This window comes from Bos indicus x Bos taurus, chromosome 5 (genome assembly GCF_003369695.1).
Source record: "Bos indicus x Bos taurus breed Angus x Brahman F1 hybrid chromosome 5, Bos_hybrid_MaternalHap_v2.0, whole genome shotgun sequence".
Lineage (NCBI taxonomy): Eukaryota > Metazoa > Chordata > Mammalia > Artiodactyla > Bovidae > Bos > Bos indicus x Bos taurus.
The window spans coordinates 58575094-58599312 of record NC_040080.1 but is presented as its reverse complement, the minus strand read 5'-3'; the positions used below and the strand labels follow the sequence as shown (position 1 = coordinate 58599312).

At 37.4% G+C, this 24219-nt stretch overlaps 1 long non-coding RNA gene across 8 annotated transcripts in view; it reads left to right on the top strand.

Moving 5' to 3' along the window:
* Positions 1–441: 441 nt before the first annotated feature.
* The window catches only part of LOC113892773, a 173539-nt gene continuing 149761 nt past the window's right edge, over positions 442–24219 (top strand). The window contains exons 1-2 of one of the 8 annotated variants that reach the window (XR_003511128.1): positions 442–550; positions 5003–5151. This is a non-coding gene — a long non-coding RNA (uncharacterized LOC113892773). Of the gene's footprint in view, positions 551–4584; positions 4754–5002; positions 5152–24219 lie in introns of those variants that run through there. The other 7 variants (XR_003511127.1, XR_003511131.1, XR_003511125.1 and 4 more) reach the window with 7 other exon arrangements.

Below are 24219 nucleotides of genomic sequence, written 5' to 3'. Positions count from 1 at the left end.
AAGAATATGACATCTACCATTTCAACTTTATTTAACTTCTACAATTACTAATGACTAACTTGGCTGTTTGTGCAGCCTTTTCAATTTCCATGGTGCTCTCGTATTAAAAGGGTGTCGTTAAATGGTCAGTGATACAGAGTCGAATGAAAGTGTGTGTTTGGGTAGCCAAACATAAATATGTGCAGGCTTTCATTTGAAAATATTTAAATGCCTCATACACACTGACTTCACTGATGCTTTTTGTGCATATAATGAAAACCAATTATCTGTGGAGAAAACTTGACTGGGTGGAAGGAAATTAAATTGGTTTTTAAAGACTTCCTTAAACAGCAGTAGCTAGGGAAAGCTCCAATAACATTTTCCCTGAAGATTGTAATGACTTTACCATATTAATAAATCATGCTTTATCCTGACTTTTATCAAAAGACTTGGATGGGAAGACTTCACGTGACAGAGTGAAGAGAGGGGAGCACTTCCAGTTGGAGCTGTGGGGCATCAGCCACTCTCCCACTTCCTGTGAAGCTCTGCAAACAGCTGTTGGAGAAGTCAGGTAGGTCCTAACTTACCCAAAAAACAGGATACAGGGTACTTTTAACAGAACTTCCAATTGTAGTTTCTTGAAGGGAATATTCTGTGATTTTTAAAATGCTGTACAAAATAAATGTGAGGAAATCTTGACTAACTTTTCTGCCTAATTTCCTCTGGGAGTTTCCCAACTTCTTCCCTATGTTTTTGTGTTGAATATGAACTCTCATCAATCAGCTCTATGTTAATTTTTTTTTTCTCATTGTGCTGTAAGTCTGAGACCCCTTAAGGAGAACATTTATGGAAACATGGAAAACATATTGTTTCCTTTACACATGGAACAATGCAAATGTTTTTCCTTTGTTACTATTCAAAATATTAGCATTCTGTTGTCTCTACCTATGTTGTCAGATGTGACTTCCAACAGCTCTTGGAGAATAAGGAAAACAGAATACCCTTATCTCCAAATATCTGGTTGCTTACTAATTAATGAATAAAATATATCATGGAGTTTTTCTGAAACCAAATGTTTCCCTAATTTAAACTCTGTATCAGAAAGCTGATTATGGAGACTCTATATAATATGTATTATTCTGCTGCAGTGAGGGGATTGTTAGGGAAAAATGCATACTTTTCCTTCTATTAATTACCAAATGGCTGAACTGTTAAATACTGCCAGCATTTAGGTGGTGTAAAGTAGTCTCTAATATTTTCCAACAAATTTTCACTAACTTTTCACAACAGTGCTCCTAGAAATAGTTTTCACTTAGTGAATTAAATGGAAATGTAAGTAGCATTTATCCCATCTTGGATCTTAAATGTTGAGAAGAGAATTTATATATTCCACTGTGTGTTTTCTAGTCAGCCAGTTGCATGATCAAATTTTTAAGATATTGGTTTTGGATATAGCAATACTTTCCTCTCACACAAGAGAAATTTTGTTTCTCTCCAACTCTCAAGAAAGTAAAGTTCTGTGGAATACATCCACGAGGAATCTGTTTATGGCACTAAATACCCAGGATCTAAAGGTGGTTTCTGAAGTTGTTTGTAGTTTTGTATTTTTTTTGTCCTATTAGAAATACTTCGTGATACTGCCATGCATGGCCAACTTGCAGCTGTTAGAAATCTCAATTCCACATGAGCTTTCACTCTGAACCAGAATTTACTTTCTAATCTCAAATCGGCCAACTGAGATAAGACAAAAACTTTTAATTAGAATTTTAATATGTAATCCAAGCCATTTATAGATTATGCACAGAGGTGATCTTCTATATATTTAAATAACTGTGTGGAGAAGTTAGATAATATTTAATTTGGTGGGGAGACTATTTTTAACTTTGCTGGAGTCTGGTTACCTGCGATGTTCCTGGAGAGTCACTCAGAAGTTCTATCAGCATGAGGTTTATTGTGTGAATGAGTAACTGAATGTGTCTGTAGCAAGTCCTGGGGGTAAATTATAAAAATTGGACTATTCTGTAATATAATGAAGATATTCTGTTTTCCTTTCACGTTTCTTCTGGGAAGCCTAATTTCGCATGTCCGTGTTCAAGTTATGTGGATGAAAAGAGAGAGACGCAGCCGAGTACCAGGGGAATTAGCCTACCCCTTGCTACCGTTAATGAGTGGTGCCCCTCACCTCATGGGTTTATTCCTCAAAAACCCAGCACATGAAACAGTTTTTTTCCCTTTCCTTTCAAGAAACAGTTGGCACTTTATGTTGGACTTCTGCTTGACATGAATTATTTGGCAAATTGGGGACTGAAGTGTGAATTATAAACTTAGGGCTGTGTAATAGGCTTCAGGGGTGTTCCAGGGACAAAGTCATCCTAGCAGAGTTCTCACAAAGAACTTTATTGAGAAAAAAAAGTGATCTTTTCCCTCACTCATAAAAGAACAACAATAAAAATGTATAGCTGGCTGAAATACTGATTTCCGTTTATACACACACACACTTTGCAGGAGTGCATCCTCGGGTTTTTTATTTCCATGTGCACATGACTCTCATTAATGTTGATAACCCTCTGCACATGCTTCCAGAAAATAATGGACCCCGACTGTGAGAACTGTCAATATTCAAACATAGTAAGAGCTGAATATTTAAAATCTGTTTGGCACACCAAGCTTGGTTTTTTGAAGACAACAGAAGTTGGACAGAAAGATCAAAAGAGAAAAAAAAAACCACCATAAAAGATAATGACATCTGGATGGGGCCTGGGTAATGCTCTAATTAAATGTACTTACACCTAAGTCTTATCACATGCTCAGGAGCAGAGCTTAGATGCCCCTTTTAAACTGGTGCATTAGAAGCAGTCGTGGGAGCCTTGCCTGCTAGCTGTCACCTCCTCTGTGATCCAGTTCTGTTCTATATGTGTACCTATAATCTATCTTTCTTTCACTGAATGGCCTTCTGCTATTTTGCTATTAAGACAGTCATGATAAATTGGATTATCCCTTAAGCTTACAAAGATATGTGTGTTCTTTAAAATGGGTTTGAAAAATGTCTGTTTCTTCCACCTAGCAAAAGCAGGCTACAGGAATCTCTTGTTTTGTTGCTGTCTCATAGGTGAAGATGAGTTTAGTAAGAGACCTTGCATACTTTTCCTCCCTGTTCAGGTAACGTCTTGACATCCTTTCCTATCTGAGCATAATAGAGGCTCTCCCTGAAGACCATACAAGAGGTAGACTTCCAGAAGTCACCACATCAGGCAATTTTAACTTCGAAAAGAGTTCTGTGTTAATTGCACAGAGTTCTAGGTAAACTGGCCTAACTTGAACTGGTTTAAAAATGCTGCCATTTAGGCTGTGAGACAGTATGAAAGGAGGGAACTGCATTTGTTACGTCTTGTTTTTTGTTTTTTTGTTTTTTTTCCTTTTGTTTAAATAGTCTTGAAACATCATGATGCAATCTCTTATTTGGTTCTTAAAAAAAATAAAACAACACTAGGTATTTAGAAGAAGCTCCTGGGCAGCATGTAAATATGTATAGCATATCTCATTACTATTAATAGCCATGCATGCTTTAACCTTCCCCTACAGCTTTGAGTATTTCCCCCCTGGCTTTGTAAAGTGATGCTTGAGTGTGGGTCTTACCAAGGAATTTCATAGCCATTTTATAGACTCAGCAGCACACTTACTATATCAGAATACGCACACTGTTTCTTGCGTAAATGTGAACAATTAATAACATTAGTGTTCTTTATGGAAAAAAGTCCAAAGTGCTTGTGGATTAAGGCTTTGCGGGGTGCATAAGTCTATCTCTTATTTTAACTCAGTGAGAAGCTGCTTTTTCTTTTGTTTTTCTATTACCTGCCTTTTAATAGTGCTAAACAATCAAATGCAAGGAATTTTGCCTTCTTTCACTTTGCAGAATAAAATTATTCAGTTGATACAGAAGATAAAGGTTAGAAACCCACTGTCATCTAGAAGGTCCAGGAATTTAGAGAATCAGAGGTACTCCCTGGATCTCAGGATCCATCAGGGGAAACAGAGCCCAAGTTATTTTTCTCTGAGCTTCCTTAATTTTATTTTACTGCCTTGGGCATGATTAGGACAATGGTGAGGCTTTGAGGAGGGAAGATGTTTGGGGGGTGCTTGAAATATCTAATGGGGTCTCCAAATGTCTAGTCCTTCTGGAGACCAGAAAGACTCCAACCCCTAGGAAAACAGAGGTCTCCTGAGCAGTTTTTGTGCGGAAGGAATTTCGTGCGCCACACCCCTCTGCAAAACGTTGGGACCCCTTTGGCTCAGGTAACCCCCTTCATATTCTAGGCTGCTTTCCAGAGCCACAATTGCTCCCCTCCTTTTAAGACTGGCTGTTCTGTTCATCTTGGGTGCCAAGATTTTTCTTTTACTCGCTAAGCCTTCCCCATATAATCTAATGCTTCATTTCTTCCCAGAAAAAATAAGATAGTTACTTCAAATTCAGCATTTCAATAATAGTAGTAAAAAGTCCTTCTTTGTAAAAGGTACAGGGTCAGTTCCTGCCACAGAGCTCATCTGCATCATCTCCGTTTCTCTCTTGTGGATGAGGAGAAGACCTTTGCATTTGACCAAAAAGCACTAGTAAATAAGGAGTTAAAATGAAGGCAGGCTCACTGGTTTGCTGAGATCTGTCAGAGTCTGACTGGCTGGCTACATATCTGTCTCTGGAACAATAGGTACCTGTATTCTGCACGGACTGCTGGGCAGCGCTGACACTCTGGAGAAGGTCTGCCTCTGCACTTTCCTGGTGAGAATCCCCAATGACAGTTCCACTTTTCAGTGGAGGAGAAAAAAATATCTGTCTGCTCTCCTGATGAAGGGCAGAGCTTTGATCATTTTTATTCAGGCTTGTCTTGGCCGGAGGTTTCAGGTTCTTAGTCTCAAGTCAGCAGTCTCTCTCTCTCTCTCTCTCTCTCTCACACACACACACACACACACAAGCACACACATCCACTCCCTCCCTCTCTCTTACTCTCTCTCTCATTTCCCCTCATAGGTTCTATGCAGGCAGATGAGTACCACAGCTGTAACTGAGGCACACGGCAATAAACACAGTGGAGCCAATTTCTACGATGGCGAGAGAGGGGGCATCAGAGTTGACAACAATGACAAGGATCCAAGGACCGTCCTTCTGACAAGTTTCAGGTAAGAAAATATTTATGCCCCGATTCTTGTATTTTGCATCCTTGTGGCTGAGAGAGACATTGAGCTAGAAAGCAGGAGTCTCGATAGGGAAATATTTGTCTGAGAGTATCATCTGCTGTCACTTGCCTGCAAACCTGTGTTCTCAGAGCTTTGTTAGTAGAATCATCGGAGGTGAGGTGTGAGCGGGGCTGGGCAGAAGGGTGAGTTGCTTTTTAATGTCTGTCTGGTGACATTTATCGTGCTGTTTAAATTCATATCTGGAAAAAATGCTGTTTGATGATAGTTAGCAATGTTTTGGGTAACATAGAACATATGGCCGTGTAGAATTCAAGGATGCTCTCTCATTCTTAATTTGTAATTATTTTTACACTCAACTGTACTGAGGTCAGAGAGTTTTAAAAATTAATGAGATTCCCTGTGGAGTTCAAATAGTAATGCCTACGTGAGCTGTTACAGAAAGATAGGATTATGCGGATATATTTTTATCATAGATTTAACTCTCTTTTTTGAATGTACTCCATTTGAAATATTTGAATTGTACAGTAGTTTATGGAAGCTTAAGTATTTAGAGATTTTTGTCCTTAATTTTTTTTGTTGTTGTTAATAACCTGGAGAAATTTTGTCAAAATTAGACTGTGGAAGATGAATATTTTCTGTGGAGTTATTGCTAAAACTTAACAGATATCATTGCTATGACAATGGAGAATACCTTATACTTTCGAGGAAATGACAAATAAGGAATGAAACAGATGCTAAGAAAATCTGCAAATTGCTTTCACCTTAAGTAATAGAGAAAAATTCAGGAGATGGGGTAAAAACTGCTGGCATGAACAAAGAAGCGGGTGTATACAGAGATGAGAATTCTTTGTCACAAAAATGAATCCAGGGCATGGATTTAGGAGGTTAAGTGATTTCTACATTCTTGGTGCCCCACAAAATGGGTGAGTCCAGGCATTTAAAAACGTACCGAAAACTTTCATTTCCCACAATTTAAAAACATTGTTTGTGTTCCTGATACAACACATTGTTTAAAAGAGGGGAATTGGAAAGCAGTCTGAGTATACAGTAATCGGGGCTAAAGATGCTTTTTATCCTGAGTTCCCCATTTACAAGACCCATTCTGAGCTTCCTGTGATATATTGTTATGTAAATACTGTGCAGCCAGGGAAAGCAGTACTATGGAGATTCAATTTACTTTGAAAGTTGTTCATTATAGCAGGGATGAATGTTATTTATTTGATGTGATTCAAAGGCTGGAAATGACTTTTTCATTGTGGCGCCTTTTGTAATGGGTGCAGGGTGATCTAATCTTTTTAATTTTGGCTTTCACACCAGTGGAGATGAAAAGAGATCTGAACTCATTTATCGGTTGCTAGGTCCTTCTAGAGACCCAAGTCCTGTTCTTGGTTGCTATGGCCAGTCTGACCTCAATCTCTGTGGTTTTGGGGACTTAAGCAGTCTTTTTTTTTTTTTTTTTAATTGAGGAGCATGTACCTTGATTTATGTCCAAAATTGTGGCTGAACGTCTTTGTCTGCAAGTGATAAATGGTGACGAACCATTCATCAGTTCTTACAAGTAAACACTGCTGTCCCACTAAAAATATGTTTTGTTCTGAGTTAATGGTATGGAACAAGGCAGCCTCCACACTCAGCTATCTTTTATTGTGGAGGGGCCTCGGAAACTTGGAGCAAAGTGGAGGAAATTGGCATTCATTTTCTTGTCTGTTAGCATTTCATTCCTGATTCGGATGATGCGGCTGTAGGTGGACGGAGGATGAGAGGGTAAACCTTCCAATTCTTTCCTTTCTCTTTAGTTGGGGCTGCTTATGAAACAGGCCTTCTTCGGATGCCAGGATTCTGCTGGGGCACTAAGAAGTCAGGAGTAGTTTCTACGGGGTTGGCCTCCGCTTGGCAACTGCCACGAAGAGCTGAGGCATAGACGGGCGGGTGTGCTGCGACTGGGTTGCCTTCAGTTTCACGCGGACTCTTTGAGGGAAAGTTGTATCCATTATTGGTGGCTCCTAGGAACGTTCTGCCTCCATGCTTACTTAATGGTCCCCGGACGTCCTTGCATTCTAGAACCTTGTTAAAAGGAGCCTTGGTGATCAAAGAGGCTGTGGAGTATACAGCTCGTGCTTAGCAGATGAGCCTGCGTGCATTTCCCCGTTTCCTTAAAAACTGATTAATTGATGCTGCGGGGAGCACACAGTCTGCTAATAAGATGATGATAACAAAAAGGTATCAGGAAAGGCATTTATGGCTTATAACTGCCATCTGATTCCTTCCAAGAGAGATTGCGGCTTTGTAGTGTAGTTTTCTCTTTTAATAGTGATATGCTAATGGTTTTTATTCTAAATTGGCCAACACTGAGTATCTCCAGGAAAAATGGGTTCCATAAGAAGTGGCATCCTCCTGGAATTGAAAGGTAAAAATTAAACATTTTTTAAAGTGCAATTTTCAAACCGTTTCCGTGTACTTCTTACCAGTAACATTAGAAAACTGCTTTCTAAATGAGTGTTTAAAATTTAAACCCTTGGTCTAAACATAAAAGGTTTAAAGAAGAAACTCTCTTAGGGAATTTTATTGTTAGTCATTTGCTAAAGATTGCCTAGGTTTTATTAACAAAAAACAACCAGACACTTTGTATGTTTACTTTCAGCCTTGAGAATAAGTAGATTTTTATATTTTAGAGAAAATGGTCATTTGAGGATCAATTAAAATAATCTTTATCTGTTTTATGTAGACTTTGTTTCTAGAGCTGGTTAGAGAAAACAGGATTTGGTGATATAGATGGTCTCTTCCAGCTTAAAAATTCTTCAAAATGTGTTAGTTTTCTGAAAATACACACAAGGATGCATTAATTAGTGTAATTGGACTAATTCAACTAATGTTTAGCTCTTTAGTTGAACAGCAGTTAAAAGTTCTATGTTCTGTTGAACAGGCAATAATTTTGGTGGATGTAATTTAAGAAAAATTGATTTTTGAAGATATTTTTACTTAACTGCTACTTTAGCGCTTTAATAAGAGTGAGGTTTTGCAAAGCTTAATTGTGGCTTCTTAACTTGGGTTTCTTACTTAGGTCTTCTTGAAGGTAATGCATTGTATGAGTGGTTAATTTCACGAGGAATATTGAATTCCAGGTATCGGAAGGCACATATTTCCCAGGATGTGGTATGTATGTATGTGTGTATATGGACATATTTTAATATAAAGTGTCTTATAAATTTCACATTGTGTTTTGCTTTACTGTTATTTCAAAAGATTTAAGTGAATGTCGAATAGCACTCAATTTCCTGAAATGATTAAATTCAGTCTCTGAAGAATCTGGGGAACAGGCCTGTAATGACATTTTGATGACTTTCATTTTAAGGTGTAATAGAAATTGAGTAAAATATTTTAATAGCTATTGTCTAATATCTCATTCCAAATACAATGTTTTTATTGCTCATTCTAGCTTACAATTTTCTGGTGATAATAATGTTGGCTGCTGATTGTTTCTTACATAGAAATCATTTTATCCTTATGTAGAAGTATTTTAGAAATGTCTTCATGAATTTATCTCAGCTGAAGCAATTGTACTGAACTCTTGAGACAAAATAGTATTTCCTGATTCCTCCCATTTTAATTTGGTACTTCCTTACAATATTTAGGTGTATCTTAAAGGAACATATTAAATATTACATATGATAGTTTGTGGTTTAAAGAAGAAAAAACAGTCATTCATATAAGTCAGGGAAGGCTGAGGAAAGAGAAGGAATAAATATTGTTACTGGCCATTATCACAAAATTAATTTGATTTTTCTTCCAGATATCATGTATTTTTAAAAAATTTTAAACGTGCTAACAAATAAAAAATATGTGTAAAATACGCAGTTATTATATCTCTTTATCGAATAGGTAAGTGTAAGTATATAAACTTATATGATTGCACCTAATGTTACCAGAAAAATCTTTGCACCTCAATTCTTTCAGGAGATGTAGACACAAGTTAAGTTAAGCATATGGCTTTTAAAGAAATCTTTTGAGAACTGGAGTTGTGACACATTAGATCAATTTTCATGTTAAGTCAAAATGAAATCCTTAAATCAGTTTTTCTGTGTATGTTACACAAAGCCATTAGCTTTCAAATTGCATTGTTCTAAATGCTAATTAGAAAAAATTTATGTAATTTAACTCGACTGTAGTGAATATTTAAAGTCAGAATATAATATTATTGCTGAATTAACATGCCATAAGTACATTTTTTAAAGTAAAATTATGCTCTAGTATCAGATTATTATCCTCTTCTAATGTGTTTATTGAATTTTCCCAAGTTTGGTTTCTTCTTGTAATTAATATTCCTTTCAACACACCAGTGTTGCAGGGTTATAGATTCCTCTTAGTTGCTTTCTGCCTCCTATAGCTTTGGTTTTTGTCTTTTTGGTATAACATTATTCTGTCACCTAGAAAGTTGTATTGACTTTGAAGGTATTTGTCTGAACTATTTGTCTGAGTTTGGGGTTAAAAAAAAAAAGAAAAAAAAAGAAAACACCAAACTTGTTTTATTAGAAATTGTGTATAAAGTGCTGAAAGAGTTGAGATGGCCTTGGGATGTTGTTCAAGGGGTTGATTTTAGGATATAGGATTTTCCCAGTAGTGGCAAGTTACTTGTATAATTCAGTAAAATCTTTCCTTCAGCTACATGAGTTTATTTTCCACAAAATAGTTTGCCAGGTGACAAGCTGTAAATGACACTGACCATCAGCAGGGAAATTCATTATAGAGAAAGAACGGGGAAGGGAGGGGCCTTTTAGACAGCTATCGGGCTTGCCCCAACTTACTCTCCAAGCATGGTGACAAGGGCACATGGGAAGGTTTTATCTACTGATTAATCACGTCCAAGATCCAACAGCAGATTTTAATTTGCACAGCCAACAGTCAAATACTTTTGTTTAAATGATACCAGCATGATTAGAGAAAATAAAAGTTTTTCTAAAAAGCTGAATTGTATACTCTAGCACTCACTAATAATTAACTGAAACATTTAAAACTTATTCAGATTTTAAAATTTGAAAATTGTAATTTGCTTAATGGTGTTTATAATTTTTTAATAAAAAAAAATGGCCTATATAGACTCATAATGGCCCCAAGTCCTTCTAAAGGCTTTGGACTTTATGATCCTACACCATATAGTAAACAGAACCTTTTTCCATTTTTAGTTATGTCTCTAAGCCATTATTTGTATTCTTAATGTTGTTTGGCATTATTTAATCACAATGATTCATAAATCCTTGAATTTCTTGCATTTTTCTGACAATTGAGTTTACAGTCCAAAAGTAAAGACTAAAATATACCATAAGGCTAGGAGTGTCCTTAGAGAAAGGAAGACAAGGTGGCTTACCATGGTCAGGAACATATGGTGTAGAGTTAACTATCACAATCTTAAGGGTTTTAACATAATTTACTACAGACATCTTTAAAAATATTGGATTTTTAGGAAATGCTTGAAGACAAATTCAGTTTGCTAGAAGTTTGAAACATAGGTATCTAGTAAATTATAGCACTATCTTTCCATAAGGATTTAGAAAATATTCATTCATTCATTCCACCAACACTGATTCAGGGCCTACCCTGTATGTAGCTCTTAATTTAATATTCTCCAATGATTCAATATTCATTATTTGCCTGATTTTGCAGATGATAGCAAGCTCACCAATTATTCATACATCATCGATCAATCACGTCACAATCCATATCATTTTGGAACTTGTATTTCTCTTGCCTCTTCTTTAGATGGCTTAAAGTAAATTCTAGGCATATATACCAGTTTAGAAGAATATATTGGCAAAACAGTCACAGTGAGTTTTAATAAGCTGTCTTATTGATATTCAGGCCCACGATGCAGCAAACAAGTTGGATTTATCGCTTTTTATGCTTTCTTCCAATGCCTCTGATTCTATTTTAAGGGACCTCTAATTCTTAGTGGCTAACGTTTCTTTTCCGTTTGCCAGTCAATTTCCTAAGCTCTTTATCTTTGTTCTTTCAATTACATTATGAGAAAGGTGGCATCATTGACCCTCCTTGCAGATGAGGAAAATGAGGCTTTAAGAAGTAACTGCCTGGGGGTCAGCAAGCTAGTAAGCAGCCAAGATGACTTAAACCCCAGGTCTTTCAGGCTCTATTCATTCCTCTAGTCACTAAGCAAATATTACTGAGCATTTATGATGGCCTTGGCTGCTTAATATGTTTAGAAAAAAAAAACGTCTCTAAGAGGCAAACCTCTGCCCTTACGCAGATACGCACAAGCACTTTGACACTTTCATTATGTTATTTTCCTTTGCATCTATGGATTCCCCAGAACCCATAGGATAACATTTTAAAATTTCAAAACTTCTTCAGAAATCTCACCATTTGACTTCAGTCTTTTTTTTCTTTTTCGATTGTGTTATTGTCTATTTGTAGCCAGGCATTTTCTACACTGGAAGGTTGATCTGCTCATTGCCCCCACAAAGTTTGCCTTGCATTTTCTCTGATGAGTCCTGCACCTGAAACACTTTCTGCTGCTTTCTCATTGCCTCCCATCCTTCAGTGTCTGGGTCAAAGCCAATGGTTGCTATGAAGCCTGTCTTAGAAATGAACTCCTAAGATTCTTTTATCTGTGCTGATCATTTGACATGTGGCATTTGTAATAAGTAAAGTGGCTTGTGGCTGGGTAACATCTCACATATTTCCTGTGTCCCAGTCACTTCGCTGTTTATAGATGTGCCCAACTGACATGTTGGCAAAGAGTTCAGAGAATCCTCAGTAAAATCAGAAAGTAGAAAAGCTAAGAGTGGAAAGTTTGGCAGCAGGGGCCCCACTGCCCATTACAGTGCCTGGCATAGATCATACAGCTAATATACACTTGAGGTGGGGATATAAGGAAGAGAGACCAAGGAGGGGGAGATGGACAACAGACAGAAAGTTCACAGAGAAAAACAAAATAATATTTCCAAATTTACAGCCCAGGGCATTCAAAGAACTTTAAATATTTAATAAGGGTTGGAGAGCCTGTTAAGGGTTATATAGCTACACACAATAAGCTTTACTTTCATGTATTTTTGCTTCTTCTGAGAATAAACTGTCACTTGTATCAATATATATCCTTGAGATACATACTGAACTTTCTGATGTTCCTAAGAGAAAATACAATTGTGTCCTGTTTATACATGTTTTCATCACTATTAAGGCCCACAATACAGAAGTTGCTGGCCCTGCCTTTTTTTCCCCACCCCCTCCCAATCAGAAAACAGCCAGTCTCTTAACCAACATAAAGCTTTATTAGTTAGGATTTTTTTTTTTTTAGTAAAATTCAAATTCAGCATTCAAACTCCTCGCACAAATCTCTTAGATCAACGAGCAGCTCTTCTGGTTAATCTTACTTATGTTTTTACTCAATTGTATTAAAAAATGTAGCCTTGAACTCTCAAGGGAAATATTTATGTCTTTATTTTTACAGATTCTCAAACTCAACTGCTGAAGTTAGGAAGTGTACTTCATAGGAAAATACAGGTGGATATTTCTTAAAGCAACTACTATATCTGACCTCTGCCATGGAGCTGTTTTACTGACTATAAGAGTCATGACTTGTGTACATAGATATGAATATAGGGCTTACTTCAAGAAGGTATTATTCATACCTGATACATACATAACATGTACTAATTTTCTTGGGTGAAGCAAGTTGGAAAGGTTGCACCCTGAACCACTGAACATGATGGCCGATGTGCACCCTCTAATTTATATGGAGGTCCTCTGCTGAAGCATCCCCATTCTTTGGGCATCCCTGCAAGCTAATTGAGATAAGTGAGGATGCAGCTTGGGCCATGAGGCTTTATCCTGCTCTTAAGAAACAAGAAACATTACTGCAGTCAGTATTGTAATAGTTGCGGCTGAACTGTCAGTAAGAGTTCCAAATATGAAACTGTTCCAAATGCGTATCTGCTTATCTCATGCTGTGTTGCTGTTGGTAAAATGCAGAGGATGAGCTTGCCTCCCTTTTAACCCTAACTTTCTTTGGTCCTTTCATTTTGACACTAATTTTAGGCATGAGCCTTGGCACTCAGCTGCAGTGTGTAATTGTTGGTATCTCGCGGGTGCACAATGGAGAACAATATTTAGTCCCTGTGATTTGCCGTAAGAACACACCACATGCAGTTGGAAAGGGAAATGTGTAATCACCCAGTTTTCTCCATGCAGTTTCAATCAGTTGAATCCTTTGAAGATTTTATTTTCTCTAAGTTAACTGGTTGTTTTGTTACTGCTCAGGTAAAACCTTTAGATCACTCTGGAATTTGGACTGTGTAAATTTGGGGACATTATGTATCAGTCTGAATGGACAAACAAAGAGAAGATATTTTTAAATATGCTATGTTAATAACTCATTTTGGTCAGAAGATTTTTTAGAAAAGTTCCTTGAGTCCTCTGTTTCATTGTTGGCTGTGGACTTAATATGTAAAAGGCTCTAAGTGACACATGAATAATACCATTCCCTTTTTAGGCATATTGTGTGATGATGCTGTTGATCTTTAGAGGAAATTCCATTTGGTGACATTTACAAAAATAGTTTCATGTTAGCAGCTTTTAATTTTAATTTTTTAAAAATAACAAGAATGGTATAACTTGCAAGTGACAAGAAAGTCACCCAAGAGGCATGTATAACTACATAATGGAAATATGAAACATACCTTGTCACCCACCTGATGTTGTGCTTATTTGCAGTCCAGGGAAATAGTTTTGACAAGTAGAAAAAATGGCATAAGAATGGAATTATCTGTGTAAACAGGCAGTGTATCATATTAAAGATTGAGATCTATGTTTTTTTAATTTTTAGGGCTGGTGCTTTCAAAGTGCAAGAAAGATTTGAGTCCAGAGTTTAGTCTTCATTGTACTTTACTCCTGCAATGCAGTGCAATGCAATGCAAAAAAAAAAAAAAACATTTCAATTCACCTTGCTGCTTATTGGATTTCTAATATTTATGAAAATTTTAACCTCCTCTAGACAGTTATCTCTTTAAATTTTTATTTAAATACATTAAATAAATACATTTAATAGATACATTTATTAATATATGTATTAAATACATTAATACATGTATTAAATAAGTACATTAGGGAATATCAGTACATGTGGTGAAGAATTTGTGATTCTTTACTGCAAACAAAATATTTTTAAAGTTTGGGATTTCTACCGGTTTAGGGCATTTTATTTTTCCTATTCTAGGTTGAGTGAACGTTGGTATAACATATGATGTTCCTAACTAAATCAGTCTCTTTTACTCAATAATCATAATTATTTCATAAATTTGGGAAGAATTCAAATCATTTATTTACTTAATTATTCAATTGGCTTTTCCCCCCTTAATTATCTTGTCTGACCAGTGTTGCTAAAGGCACTCTAGAGGATTTTATAAAAGGAGAAAATATGATCTTTGTCTCATCAACTATAGTATAATTGGAAAGAGAAAAAGAACTCTAAAGAACTAATTGGATAATATAATAAAATTACTCCTAGTTATCATGCTTCGGTACTGTGAAGGGAGAAGCTATTTTCTCACAGGTGGAAAACAGTATTAACAATCAAATATAGCTTTTGGGTTCAGAAGATTGTTTCAGATTATTTGTTGTGAGAACAATAATGACAGCATTTAGAATAAAGGCTAACTTCTTGAAAATAGATTTTACATCTTTTAATTGATTTCATCAGCAAAAAATTTTCCTTTCATGACGATTTTAAAATATCAAGTGTGTTGCAAGGTTAGTCAATTAATTCAACTGTCCAAAACTTTTAAATGCCTTACTTTAATCAATTATTTATAATAGAATATGTGTGTGGGGATTGGTGGAGTTTATCATTGCCTTATTTGCACTTCATGATATTCTTCCAAAATTTGGGCAGACATGTAAATTGAAGTTTTTTGTTTTTAATACTTCAACTTCCTTGCTATCTTGAGAAGACAGGCTAACATAATCTCTAAAATGGAAAACTTTTCAAAGCTGTCTTTAATAGCATCTCTGGTTGTTTAAAGCCCTGCCCATAGTTTTGCTCTCTGACAGAGGTATTACACCCATTCACCCACAATAAAATAAAAACACTATTCCAAATAAAACCTAACATTAAGCAAAGAGCTTGGGGATAGGTTCAATTTTAGTTCCTATCTGGAATACAAATTTTTAAGATTTTAAGAAAAACCAGCAGTTTTGCTTGCATATTGATTCTCATCTTCCAAAGCCAAAGACTAGTCAGTCAAAAAAATTTTAAACTTAACAAGCCTTGAAATGTTTATCTTTAGTTACATTGAGAACTGTGTTGAAAAACCCAATAATAATTATTCTTTTATCTTGAGGAGTATATATTTTGTAGACATAGAGAGAAGAACCTTGACCCATTTCTCTTTTCTCAGGAAAGGAAAGAATTGGGGAGGAAAAAAACACACTCCAATCCCACCAGAATTTCCTATGGATAGGGTATGGCAGCCACCAAGCAGGGGAAGACAGATGTCCTGTTTTTAAGGGTTTCTGGGAGGGCGGCAAAGAACTGTTTCTCCTGGGGATCCTAGTGTGTGAATGGACTTATAATAGATATTCATCATGGGGAAGATCAGACAGAAGGATACTTAATGAGACCCACTTGGAGACTAGACAGAAGCATCCTCTCTAGAATGTAGCAATTCTCGATTCTCAGTGTCTTCAGGAAGCAAGGTTCACCATCTACCTGTCTAAACAGGTAATGAGAGCAGACACATGACACACCCCCCTGTGACTTATAAATTCCTTCACTGCCCAAAGAAGGAACTCCTCTCACTGCTGTCTGCTCTCAGCTGTGTTTCATCTTGATAGCTGTTTGCAGTAGAAACTTTTGAACTCCATGCAATGTAAAGTTATGGTTGAAAATTCCTCAGTAGAATTTCTCTTTTTTTCTCTCAGGACAATTTGGAACATGAAGATTAGAGACTTAGAGACAGTCTGTCTAACCTAAAACTATACATTTGGGCTCACACCACTTGAAGAAAAATGAAACAAATGGAAAAAAAACAACACTTGAGAAGGTCAAAGAGTCCTACATCCGGGAATATGGAAAATGGTTAAATTTGTGAACCAAAAGAAATAAAGTGTTTAGGAAAAAAAGAGATCAAGTTTGTGCTGAGTTAGAGATTCACTGTTCTCGGTTGCATTTGCACTTGCTGCATCATGAAGTCTTACTGTCTTCTCCAACTGTGATTTTAGCATCACACTTCTCAAAGTAAATAGGTTTGCGTGTGGACATTGTCACCTTGTTCATTCTTTCAGGGGTTGACACGCCTCTTTGGTCCATCTCCTGCATGATCACACTTAATTTAACTTCGGCACAGCTTGCTCATCGTCATACAGTTCTTTCCCCCAATAAAGTAGCCAAAGTGTTTTGATGGATGATGCTTCTAAGGGCAAAGGCTGCATTTTATGTTTCGTTTGGAAATATGTAAAGGTGAAATTGAAATTAGAGTGTCCCATCCATGTCCAGGAGCATGGAGCCGTTTTCCTTGCACCTGTAGTGAATACACATCTTTCCAGTAATCTATGAGTGTCAGATTTTTCAGGTTTATGTTCATTTTTTAGGCAATGTTGACTGGCCATGGTTTTGATCCTTTTTACTTTTGAGTTTAGTGCTCCATAATTTGAGGACCTTGAATAGTTTCTGAGAGTCTAATATTCCAGTATTTGAATAAACATTTTGGAACAAAGGTGTATTAGAATGCAGGCTTCCTAGAATAATCATCAGGATGGCATGTAGAGGATCTTCTCAGCTGATGTCTCCTCTTCTTGTTCACCTCAGGGCTCTAAGTTAAGCAACAGCCTTTCGGGCAGGAAGGGTAGAAACTTTGGAAGCAAATCAAATTAGATCCAATCCCAGACCTGCTGTAACCTTGGACCAATTGTTTAGCATCTTTGAAACACCATTTCTTCCTCTGCAAAATAAGGATTATGACACCCACTAGTGTTTCTTGGCCATTTCCCACATTCCAGATATCATACCCACATGCCTATGAGGCAAGTACTATTATTATCCGCAGTTTCCAAATTACCACACTGAGCTTGGAGAGGTAAAGAAAACCTACTTAAGCATACATGGTTGTTAAGTATTGGGGCCTCTTTTTGGTTCTTTTATTTCTGTAGAATTTGTTTTTAGGAAAAGACTTTCAGGATCAAAAGGTAGGCACAAAATAAATTTAGTTAATTTTCAAAAATGTCATTTAGTTTCAAGCGTTTGACTCTGAGAAGCAGTGTTAAGGCTGTAATTTATATTTCACTATGTAGCCACGCTGCGGACCGAGGCTATTTGAGAGTGGCTCTGTAAGTGGCCGTGGAGGGCTATATGCTATGAGAGCTGCTTTATGCTTTTATTCTTGAAGATGGTGATGGTGCTTCTCATTCTGATGAGCACAACTCCTTCTCAGTAAAGATTCTGGATAAATGGCTGTTACGTGGAATTGAATGCTAGTCTACAAGGTAATTGTTGTGCCTCAGAGGAAGAGTGGATGCCATTTCCAGAAGAGCTTGACATTCTCAGGGAGGAGTTTTGTAGCTTTGAAGAATTTTATATGTGTGATTTTTATGACCCTTGATAAAGAAAAAAGTGAGTATTATTTACTATTATTTACTAGAAATTTCAGGCTTTCCTTCTATTGCGGCTTCACCTGCTGCACGTTCCCCATTCACAAGACACGTCTAACTTCAGCTTCTTCTCCTACTTCATCTGCAAGCTCTTGAAGTCTGTGGGAAGCCCCGGTGTGTGTAGAAACATGGAAATAGCACAGTCTCTTTGGTTGAGAATAACATGTCAGTTTTCTTTCCTTGCTTTTGTGTGCTCTCTGGAGCTCACCCATGCATGATGTTCCAGTTGACTTCAAAGACAAGTCTGTGGTTGGATTAGCTCCACAGGACTGGGAGCAAGGTTTTTTTTTTTAAAAAAAAAAACAGGCTTAGTGCTTTCTAAGCCCACTGAGGAGCTGATAGAGCTATGTGGTTATTAAGACCACATAGCTTGTGGTTCATTATGTCCTCCTGGAAGAACAGGTAAATTTGCATACTAGTTTCTAGATTATTCTCACTATTAAAGTTATGTTTTAAGTGATGATTGAACGGTACCAGAAAGGGTTGACTTACAACTATATAATTCTTGCACTTGGGAGCTTAGTGTCTAATAAAGGAAATACAGATATAATACATTTGGAGTGGGAAAACACCACTGAAGTTATGAACATATAAGACATGCAAATCATAGGGTAGTTTTAAGTGTTGAAAAAAGGGATGGTGTAGTGAGTGGCATGTGGTTGAGAAATTACAATGAAGGTATGTTTGCTTTCCAGACATTGCCAGAAAAGGTAGACTTCTTACATAAGGCTAAAGCCAGAAATTGCTGAGGGAAAAAGGGGAGAAGACTGAATGAGTTGAAGGCATCATCACAAAGTTGGGACACATTTTGGGAGAAGGCCTAGGAATGGAAGAGTAATGAGTGGGCATCAAGAGGCTTGCTGGAGAAGAATATGGCTGACTAGAGAGGGCAAAGAGACAGGGCAGGGTGAGGTGCCGCTATGGACTGTGAAGCTAGGAGAGCCTGTGGAATAGAGTGTCCATGAAACTTTGACTATTCAGGAAGTAGAAGTCATGAGGTCCAGGAAAAATAGGGAAGCAGCCCTAGCAGTTCTGCTGTGTATTGACCATAGGCTTGCTCATGAAATTTGAAAGCCGTGTAAAGGCAGATGAAGAGTTTTAATTTTCAGAAATCAGAGGACCAGATCAAAGAGGCCATAATAATTCAGGCAAGTGACTGCCAGGTTCTACACTGGGTCTGTAGATGTGATGTGAAATAAAAGGGGGAAAATTTAGTAGACATGAGTTTGAGCAAGCTCTGGGAGTTGGTGATGGACAGGGAAGCCTGGTGTGCTGCAGTCTATGGGGTTGCAAAGAGTAGGACATGACTGAGCAGCTGAACTGAAGGAAATAATCACACAAAATAACATTGATGAAATCCAACAGCACTGAAGGTGTACTCGGAAACAGTGAAGGACAGAAAGGAATTAAAAATTGTTCAAAGGTTTTGCTTATTTGATGGGAAAATTACAATAGGGTGAGATTGAGTGAGGGTATGTAATAAATTCCAGAAAGAGGACCCAACATACTTACTGCGTGTTTTTTCCTTCTGTCTCTGGAATGAAGAAGAAAGAGACGTAAGGCTATTTCTTTGCACTTTGATTTATCCCATTTTAGATCCAGGATCACCAAGTATAAACATATATTCACATATTGAAAGCTAAAGCATTTTTTCTTTCCCAGCTCCCATACACTAGAGTTCTCTGAGGTCTTCTCATCCGGCATTGTCTAGGGAGACACTACAGAGAGAAACTGCAGCCTGTGCGGTAACCAAAGGCACAGCCTCTGTATTACTGAACCTCAGATTGAATCTCGACTGTGGTTATGTTCTAGTGAATAGAGCTGAAAGAGAAACGAATCATTTGTCTCCAGAAATTGTCATTCTGACTCTGCCTTTGGAGACACTGGCATGCGTGCTGTGGCTGGAACAATCCTGCTTTGATTTGTCATCAAACACTTGATATTGGACTTTGAAAAAAGAAAAATATTGTGTGATTCAGATGACTTTTCATTTAAAAAAAAAGGACTACGTGTATAAACTCTCTTTTCTAATTCTTATCAGTAGGTATGTCTCTCCCATGATATATGCCATAATTTAATGACCTTGAAACTGTTGATTTACTTCAGAACATATTTGATGTAATTTCCTAAATCGTAGAAAATGTAATGGGAGTTTTGGTCATAATTTTCTTTTAGCTGGAAATTCTGGATGAGGAAACCATTTCATAGTTAAAATGGAGACTGAACTTAGAGGAGGGACTTGCATAAGGTCACAGGGCTAGGTGGTGACAAAGCCAGGAGACTCTCAATTCTATTTATATCCAGATGAGCCTCTATTTATGCTGTGCTGGCCTTTCCCAGTGTAGGAGACTCTAAACTGTAGAAAACTAACGGCACGTATATTTGCCATCAACCAACAAATCAGATCATTTTTTTCTATGTCTCATAATGTGGCCGCACATCTATCACAAAGGCATTATTAGGAAGTATTATCACTCTAGTAATAACTGACAGGGCTTAAATAGCGGTTAAGAAAGAGATTTTTTAAAACAGTAATTATTTAAGAAAAAAAAAATCTGTTCTCTGATTTCTTCAGGAAATATCATCAAAGAATTGTGGATCTGCCTCTATCTTATTTCATGCTTGCTTGCTAAAGAACCTGCAATCCCAGGACTAGGGTTGATTGTCCAGAAATTTTCTCCGTGTGAATGTAGTAGAACAAAAAGGACAGTTGGAAGAGAAAAGGGAATGGGGTGGAAGGGACATTGGTGGAGCCATAGCTGAGTTTACTTTGGTCTGGGTTGGCACTCAGGCATCTAAGATGACTCAGGTCATCTGTTCAAGCGTATCCCTGTATTTTTCCTGTCTGAAAAGTCCTTTCCCTTGCCTTGTCCATCTTCATTCCCATCTCTCTACTCCCCATCTTATTCAGACCTCTTAAAAATGTGACCTGTATGTGCTTTGCTCTTTGTCTTGTCTCTACTTTACAGTTCCCAGCATCTAATACCTGCTTTAACTTCACAATGGAGCTAACGATTCTTGGATTGCTACATCCAGTGGGCTTTGAGATCTTTCATGAAGCTCTGAATTTCTGGTGCATTGATCATTCTTTCCTCCTCAAAGTTCCCTACTACCCTGGCTTCCATGGCACCATTCCCACCAGATCATCTTATTGTTTCTTCTCTGTCTCTTTGATGGCCTTCTCTTCTTTTTCTTCCCCAAAGTTCATCCTTAGCCCATTACTTTTCTCACCCACCACACTTGCCTTTTATACTCTTATTTACTGCCCGTGATTTACAGTTACTCAGAAATATTAAATGTAATTTGAATTTCCTTACTGCAATTCATACTTGAATATCCAACTATCTGCCCTGTCCATTGGGAGCCCTCCAAACAAACATGTGTAAACAAACCTCCTCATTGTTCCTGTAACCTGATTTTTCCATTTGTGGTCTCTGCATAGTCTTGTTTCCACAAGACTTCTGCCTACTCATTTACCCAAAACTACAGACCCCAGAGTCATTTTTGGCTTCTCATTTCCCATCTCTGTTGCTTTTCAAATCAAACCCATTACCAGGACCTGCTAACCTTACATCCTAAATACTTCTTAAATCTGACTGTACTGACCATCCTTACTACCACTGTTGCAGGCCAGACCTGCTGCCACTTGCTGTGGTTTATCTCTTGCTTGGGCATCTGTGCTATTCAATGACTTTTCTTCCACCAGCCTTGGCACCATCATATCCGTACAACCCAAAGTCAACCTGCCACTTGCAAGTTTAAAACCCTCCCATGTTTTCCTGCCATGCTGGATAAAGCCCCAAATAGTCGCATCTTAAATTCTATTCCTAAATGTACTATTTCCTGCCTCTTGAAAGTCTTATCTCTAACGATTTCCTGTTTTAAACTTTGCTCTCAAGCAGTACACAATAGCTGCAAATTCTACATATAAACCACATCATTGCTTTGCTTTTACAGACTCCTTGGTCTCTCAGTCACTTCTCACTCCTCTTCCCTCGCCCCTCCTAATCTTCCTTCCATCAACACAAGTAAGTGTGTTACCTCCTCCAACAATCTTTTCTTTACATGTCTCGTCACCCTCCACCTGTCTGTTCTTATCAGTACCCTGTGCATATGCCAGTCATTGAATTAACTCTGATTTTCTAATTTGTATTTTTGTGAACTGTACAGTCCACCAGTAGCTGTGAACAACTTGTTAGTTACTTACTTCCTTCAACTAAATTCAGATGTTCTTTGATAAGAATTCAGTACAGAAACACTTGGTCCCACTGCTGGCAACTGAGTCAGGAAGGTGAACATTTAAATATACATGTGTGTATATATATCTTTGTATATGTGTTGTGACTTTAATTTAATTTTACTTTTCCTTCTGAACAGTACTTTAGTCACAAATATACAAGTATCTTTAACCTCTCTCCCAGCATCCACACCTTACTTATGTTTTACTCCCCCAGAAAAGCTGAAATTTAAAAAAGACTAAATTATTGACTTGCACAGAATACCACAATTCATTTAGAAGAGTCGCAAGAGTCAGTTACGATGTCAGAGAAAGTATTTTAAAGGTGTATTTATCCACATTTCAGATATATATTTTTTTTTGTACCAATAAGTAGCACACTGTGCTTTGCTGTCCCCCAAAATATGACAAATGTTATTTTCTCAGGGAGAAAAGTAAGGTTTATTTTTTGTTAATGAAATGCCAGACAAGCCCAGCCAACTTGCGGGGCATAATTAAATTGGAGCATCTTTGGCAGTTAGCTCTGTAGCTCCATCCATGCAAATGTTTTGCAAAAATTTATCTTAAGCAATTTTTTTTTTTGCCAGATTCTTTTCAGGATAAAGTTGGGACATTCAGGAATTGGGGCAGTTCTCAAAGCATCATAAACATGTCTAAAGACTGGTTAAATAAGATCCATTATTGTCCTAATTATTCAACTCCAGCCTTTCTCCCTACTCCCGACTACAGACACCCGAACTTTAGCACCTGGCCCATATGGGAGTGAATGAAGTGGCAAAGTTGAGATTTAAAAGCTTTGCTTGTAAAGTCACTCCAATGTTAATTTGTATTCTCTCTACCTATGTTTTACAATGCTACTTACTCACTGTACCTTTTTGTTCTTCCTAGTATCAGAGAGGAGCACACATTCTTTAAGAATTTACGAATCTCCTACAGAAATAGATTCCCAAAAAGAACACACCAAAGACTTCCCTGTCAGTCCAGTGGTTAAGACTCTCTGCTCCCAGTGCAGGGGAAACAGGTTTGAACCCTAGTCAGGGAACTAAGATCCTGCCTGCATGCTCAATGTAGCCAAAAAATAAACAGACACACACCCCAAAGTGGAAAATAGACAAATAGGTGCATTCTGTTTTATACGCACATGGTCCAATTTTACTTAACTTATTCTTTGTTCTAGCTATTCACCTCTTCTGTCGTAGTGCAAAAGCAGCCACAGATAATACATAAATAGACGAGCATGAGTGCCTTCCAGTGAAACTTTACACAGAGGGCAAGCTGAATTTGGCCCAACAGTCCTAGTTTACAAACTTCCCATTTAACTCCCTGCCTCTGTTAGTAGCTCTTTTATTTTGATTTTCAAAGGGTGGACATAAATATTAATGCTCACTCCTACAATGAATAAGATTTTAGGTTATATTAAAGACACACACATGAATTCTTCAAAGTTTAGAAAAGATGGATTTTTAAGATCTTTACTATATTTGAAGTTATTGCTTGTACAGTTTTAAGTTTCTTGAGGAGAGTGAATAGAGGATAATTCGTCTTCTGATCTCACTTTACCAAAGTGCCTGGTTCATGGTAAAGGTATATTTTCAAACAAATGAACGATTAGGGCCAACTCATAAGTCAAATTGGTCATATTGTAGATAAAATATTAGACCCAGTTTTTAAGACTCTTAGTTCTTTGTGCTCTGTTCTGTCAAAGGATCCTAGCTTAGCTGCGTTGATAATGGGATAAAGAATGGTGCCCTTGGCAGTGGGGAAGCAGTGTGTGCTACCTGGGCCTGTGTTCTGAAGCTTGTGGGGATTTTCTATGCTGAGTATATATGCATAGGTTTATAATAAGTAGGGTGCAACTTTTACTCTACTGCCTTAAATCTGTCCCATTAAAAACAAGAAGGAAAACCCTTTTAGCTGTGAACGTGGGCTGACAAGCATGAAGGGTTTACTACTATTTTCGATTCCTTAGGTTTCAGGTTATTGCAGGCATGGTGTCCTGGGTGAAACTTTGAAAGCTCCTGTGATGGCTAAATGCCAGAAAAGATGCTTACATCAGTCAAAAATAGCTCTTCTACAGAACTCAGTTACCACCATGGAGTAGTAGGCTTAATTATAAAAGACATGGATATATATATGGGCCCCCTGGTGGCTCAGACGGTAAA